Source organism: Narcine bancroftii, chromosome 11 (genome assembly GCF_036971445.1).
Source record: "Narcine bancroftii isolate sNarBan1 chromosome 11, sNarBan1.hap1, whole genome shotgun sequence".
Lineage (NCBI taxonomy): Eukaryota > Metazoa > Chordata > Chondrichthyes > Torpediniformes > Narcinidae > Narcine > Narcine bancroftii.
The window spans coordinates 60,002,549-60,008,548 of record NC_091479.1 but is presented as its reverse complement, the minus strand read 5'-3'; positions in this window follow the sequence as shown (position 1 = coordinate 60,008,548).

The window sequence follows — 6,000 nt, the reverse complement described above, 5'->3', positions numbered from 1 at the left end:
GGGTTTAGAGCAGTGATTCTCAACCTTCCCTTTCCACTCACATCCCACCTTAAGCAATTCTTACTAATTACAGACCACTTATGGCACAAGGATTACTTAAAATGGAGTGTGAGCTTAGGGGGCAGTTTGAAAACCACTGCCCTAAACCTATCCTCTCCATGGATCTTTCAATTTTTTTCCCTTAAACATTGCAACAGTACCTGCTTCAACCAAATCCTTTGGCAGTCTGTTCCATAAACTCACCACCCTTTATGTAAAAAGGTTACTGGTACCCCTCAGGTTGCTTTTAAATCCTTCTCAGCTCTCTTCATGTCCTCTGGTTAATGATGGCCCTACTTTGGCAAGAGACTCTGTGTATTCATCCAATTTATCTCTCTCATGATTTTGTCCACCTCTGTGAGATCACCCCTCATCCTCCTGCGCTGCAAGGAATAAAGCCCCAGCCTGCTCATCCTTTCCCTAGATCTCAGGTCCCCTAGTCCTGGAAACATCTTCATAAAACTTCTCTGAACTCTCTCCAGCTTGACAACATATTCCTTATTGCCCAGTTACCAACACTGAACAGAATGAGGCCTCAAGTCAAGTCAAGCTTATTGTCATCTGATTGTACAAATATATCCGGATGAAACATTGTTTTCCGGTCCTCGGTACAAAACATGCAGACACAAAACCCCACATACAGACAAACGATACATATGCAGGACAAGTATTTTAATCTATAAAAATAAATAAAGAAACATTGTTTTATACAAATGAGATTTTTGAGTGGTTAGTGTGAGCAGTTCCTTTGGTCGTTCAGCATTCTCACTGCCCATGGGAAGAGAGTGTTCCTCAGCTTGGTGGTGTTGGCTCTGATACTCCTGTATCTCTTCCCCAATGTGAGCAGCTGAAAGATGCTTGGAAGGGGTTCTCAATAATTTTGAGCACCCTCTTCAGACAATGAACACGTCGATGGGGGGAGGGGGGACCCTAGTGATCCTCTCTGCCACTCTAAAGGTCCTGTGGATTAACCTCCGATCCATTTTTCTGTGAAGCATCCGGCTAGGACATGCTCGATAGAGCTCCTGTGGAAGGTTTACACAATGGTGGCTGGGAAGTGCAGTCTTCCTGACGTGAACTCCAAGGAACTTGGTGTCTCCACTCTCTCCACTACAGAGTTGTTGATGTGTAGAGGAGAGTGGTCGTTCCTGGTCCTCCTGAAGTCCATGATCATCTCCTTCATCTTCTCCATGCTGAGACTCAGGTTATTACTCTCGCATAATTTTCCACCTCTTCTCTGTAGTGCGGCTCATCGTTGTTGCTGAGGAGGCCGACGACTGTCAAGTCATCTGCAAACTTGATGACACTGTTGGAACTGGATCAATCATGGATCAGGAGCGGGCTGAGTATACAGCCTGAGGTGCTCCAGTGCTCAGCGTGACGACGCTCGATATTCTGCTACCGACCCAGGCAGACTGTGGTCTTTCCGTGAGGAAGATCAGAATCCAATTACAGAGAGGGGTGTTGAGTCCTAGCGAAGAGTCTTATAGAAGTGTAACATGACCTCCCACTTCTGCATTCAGTACTCTGACTGATGAAGGCCAATGTGCCAAATGCCTTTTTTGACCACCCTATCAACTTGTGACACCACTTTGAATGTTCCTATATTCTAGATTCTTCTGCTCTACAGCACTCCACAGATTTCTATAATTTCACTGTGTAGGTCCTATTGACTTCAGATCTCTCAAACCTCTCACATTTCTCTGCATTAAATTCCATCAACCATCTGGCAAATCAACCAATATCATGCTGTAATCTTTAGGCCATTTCATGCCAGGCCTTCGCGCAGAGGCTGGCTACAAGTGTGGGGGAAAAACTTAAAACTCCAGCGTCGCATTATATCAAGAAGTTCCTCTTAGCGTCCTCAGCAGCCAATGGAGGTGGGTTGACTGGTGCCGTAGCGCCACCTATCATAAATAGGCGGAAGAGCAATGGGTGTCTTCCCCTACCCATAATCCCCTGTGCAGCTGGACCCACTCTGTGTTTCCCAGAATAGTTTCAGCTGCGAGGGGCATTATAGGTAGGGAAGGTGGCCATTGCTCTGCCGCATTTTGAGCCGCAGAGAAGTGGCCCATTGAGGCTGTCACAGTCCACACCGGCTGCTTGCTGACAACCCCTGCCCCGATGGCTCCTGCTGGGTCCTGCTGCCTTGGCAGTTCCCACCTGTCGCCCCTCCCTTGAGTGGGTCATGGAGGGAGAGGGGTGAATGTGGAGATGGGTCATAGGCTTGCAGCAGCTGAACATTCAAGCCAGGAGACGAAGCTTTGTGTTCCGCTGTTTATCCTTCCCCGAGAAGGGCTGGATTCAGCACCTGAGAGCCGGCCACGACGCATTCAGAGAGGTAAGTCTCTAGGCGAAAGGGTGGAGATCCTCTTCCTTGCTTGAAAGGGCCTCCTGACAAACGTCTTCACCATCTCCAATACCAGACACTTTAGTGGCATCAAGCAAACTTGCAAATCATCTGAATCAGATAGAATACTGTTCACTGTATTGTCAGTGAAATTAGATTTAAATTACTTAATTTAGACAATTTAAAAGTTCATCCAACAATGATAACAAGGAGAAGCTGAGTATTTCATGCAAAACTGGTGCCAAAAAGTGAAATGAGGCCAATAACAAGAGCATTTCCCAATCCCTCCTGCTGGAATCACTATCTATTGTATTTGTGCATTGAAGCAAAAAAGTGGCCATTAAAGTTCATCACCAGATTCACCCATGATTAATGAAGCTGTCAGCTCTCCCTTCACAAGCAGATCTTTATCAGTTCTGCCTCCCTTGAGCTCCAGTCCTGAGTGGTTTGAGTGAAATGAGACACTGACAGGGGAAATCTGGCCTTGGTGTGGGAGGAGGAGGAGATGATGTGACCACTGGCATCACGCTGCCTCCCGAGAGTATCTCAGGACACACGATCTTCCCTTTAGTCGAGCGCTGGGAGGTGGAATGTTGCCGGCGTTGTGAGAAAGAAGAACCCAAATGATAAGCAATCCTTCACCACTATTTGCTGGAGCTGTTTAAACATGGTTGGCAGGGGAACAGGAACCAAAGTGTTAGGTCGGATGAGGGAGGGGTTGTAGAAATGTGGATCAGTACGTGAAACTATAGTGCTGTGAACTTTATAGGGTCTCCTGGACAGGATTGGCTGATGCATGTACAAGGGTTTAGAGGTTTTAAATGGGATAGGAAGGGAGGTAAAAGATTGGGGGGGGGGAGAGTGGAGTAGCATTACTAATCAGGAAAAGGATGATGTTGTGGAGGGATTGTCTACTGAGTCGGTGACGGTGGAAATCAGAAAAGGGAAGGGAACACTCACTCTAAGCTGTAGGCCCCCACTCGGGACACCGAAGAGCAAATAAGTAGACAAATGGTGGAAATATAACAGGGCTGTTGTCAACTTCCCTAATATTAACTGGCATCTCCTGAATCCAAAAGGTTCAAATGGGGCAACATTGGTCAGATGTGTCCAAGAAGGGTTCCTGACACAGTATGTGAACAAGCTAATGAGAGGAGAGGCCAGACTGGATGTAGTGCTAGGTAATGAACCTGACCATGAGCTGATAGACCTCATGTGGAGCATTTTGAAGACAGTGACCACAACTCCCTGACCTTTTGCATGGCTATGGACAAGGATATGAGCAGATGAATTGGGAATCTGGGGAAGGCAAATACGATGGGATTAGGAAGGAAGTTGAGAGAGTAATGTTGAAACTGAGGTTCTCTGGGGAAATGTATAAGAGAAACATGGAGGATTTACAAGGGGTCTTGCATAGGTTTGTTCCACTGAAACAGGGAACAGATGGCAGGGTAAAGGAGTCATAGTTGCCATGGGAGGTGGATTGGTTACTTAGAAGGGAGGGGGAAGTATATACAAGGTTTAGAAAGCAGAAGTCCCACAGGTCTCTTTGGAATTACATGGTAGCCAGGAAGGAGCTCAAGAAGGGACTTTGGAGAGCGAGAAGATGGAATGAGAAGACTTCAGCAAGACCATATGATATAGAATCAGAAGTAGGCTATTCAGCCCATCGAGTCTGCCCTGCCATTTAATCATGTCAATTTTTCCACTCAGCCCCACTGCCTGACCTTCTCCCTATAATCTTTGATGCCCTGACTAATCAGGATCCTTAAATGTACCCGATGACCTGGCCTCCACAACGACCTGTGACAACAAGATTCCATATCTCTGTTCTAAGCAGACACCCTTCAATGCTGAAGTTGTGTCCTCTTGTCCTAGACTCTCCCACCATGGGAAACAACCATTCTACATCTACTCTGTCCATGCCTTTCAACATTCAAAATGTTTCAGTGAGATCCCCCCCCCCCCCCCCCCCCCATTCTCCTAAATTTCAATGATAAAGGCCAGGAGCTGTCAAATATGATAATCGTCTCATTCCCAGAATCATCCTTGTGAACCTCCTCTGAACCCTCTCCAACGTCAGAACATCCTTTCTTAGAGGAGCCCAAAACTGTTCACAATTCTCCAAGTGCCTGATAAAGCCTCAACATCGTATCCCTGCTCTCATATTCTATTTCTCTTGAAATGAATGAATTTGCCTTCTTCACCACTGACTATCTTGCCATGTGCCTCTATAACCTCATTCTTGACAATCAACTCCAATATCTTCCCAACTACCAACATCAGGTGAACCAGTCTATAATTTCCTTTCTGCTGCCTCCCTCCCTTCTTGAACAGTGGGGTGACGTTTGTGATTTTCCAGTCCTCTTGGGCCTTACCTATTGCTTCCTGAAAGTTTATTACCAATGCTTCCACAATCTCTCCCACTACCTCTTTCAGGACCCGAGGGTGTGATCCATCTGGTCTGGGAGACTTAGCCATCCTTAGGCCATTCAGCTTTCTGAGCACCTTCTCCCTTGAAACAGTAACTGCACTCACTTCCTTTCCCTGATACCCTTCAACATCTGATGCATGGCTAATGCCTTCCACAGTGAAAGCTGATGCAAAATACTCATTTGGTTCCTCTGCCATCTCCTTGTCTCCCATTATTATTTCTCCGACGTCATTTTCTAATGGTCCTATATCCTCTCTCACCTCTCTTTTACTCTTTATATACTTGAATCTTTTTGTATCCTCTTTGATATTATTTGCGAGTTTAACACTTCAATTTTTTTCTCCTTATGAGATTTTTAGATACCTCCTGCGTTTTTAAAACCTGCCCAATCCTTACTAATTTTTGCTTTCCCATTGGCTTTGACTTCCCTTGTCAGCCACAGTTGAGACATTTTTCCATTTGACCATTTCCTCTTTTTTTGGTCTGTGTTTACCCTGCACCTTCTCCATTTCTTCCATCCATAGTTGCTCTGCCATCTTCCCTACTAGAGCCCCCTTCCAATCCACTTTGGCCAGTTCCTCTCTCATGCTGCTGCAATCCCCTTCACTCCAATGAAATACCAACGCATCTCACTTTAGTTTCTCCTTGTTACATTTCAGATTGAACTCAGTCCTATTGTGATCACTGCTCCCTCATAGTTCCTTGACTCTAAGCTCCCAAATCACCTCTGGTGCATTACACAACACCCAGTCTAGTGTAGCCGATCACCTCGTGAGCTCATTAACAAGCTGCTCTACAAAGCCAATGTGTAGGCTTCGTACAAATTCTTTCTCTTGAGATTCATTCCCAAACTTGCTTGCCCAATCTACTTCCATGTTAAAATCCCCCATGACTACATAACATTGCCCTTCTGACACATTTCTTCTATTTACTGTTGTAATTTGTTGTCCTCATCCTAGCTACTGTTTGGAAGTCTGTATATAACACCCAACAGTGTATTTTTATCCTTGCCATTTCTTAACTCAAACCACAATGATTCTATATCTTCTGATCTAATGACTTAATATTGTTCCTTACCAACAGAGTCACTTCACCACTTCAATTTTCCTGCCTATCCTTTTGATGCAATGTGTATCCTTGAACATTCAGCTCCCACTGACATCCTTCCTTTAGCCAT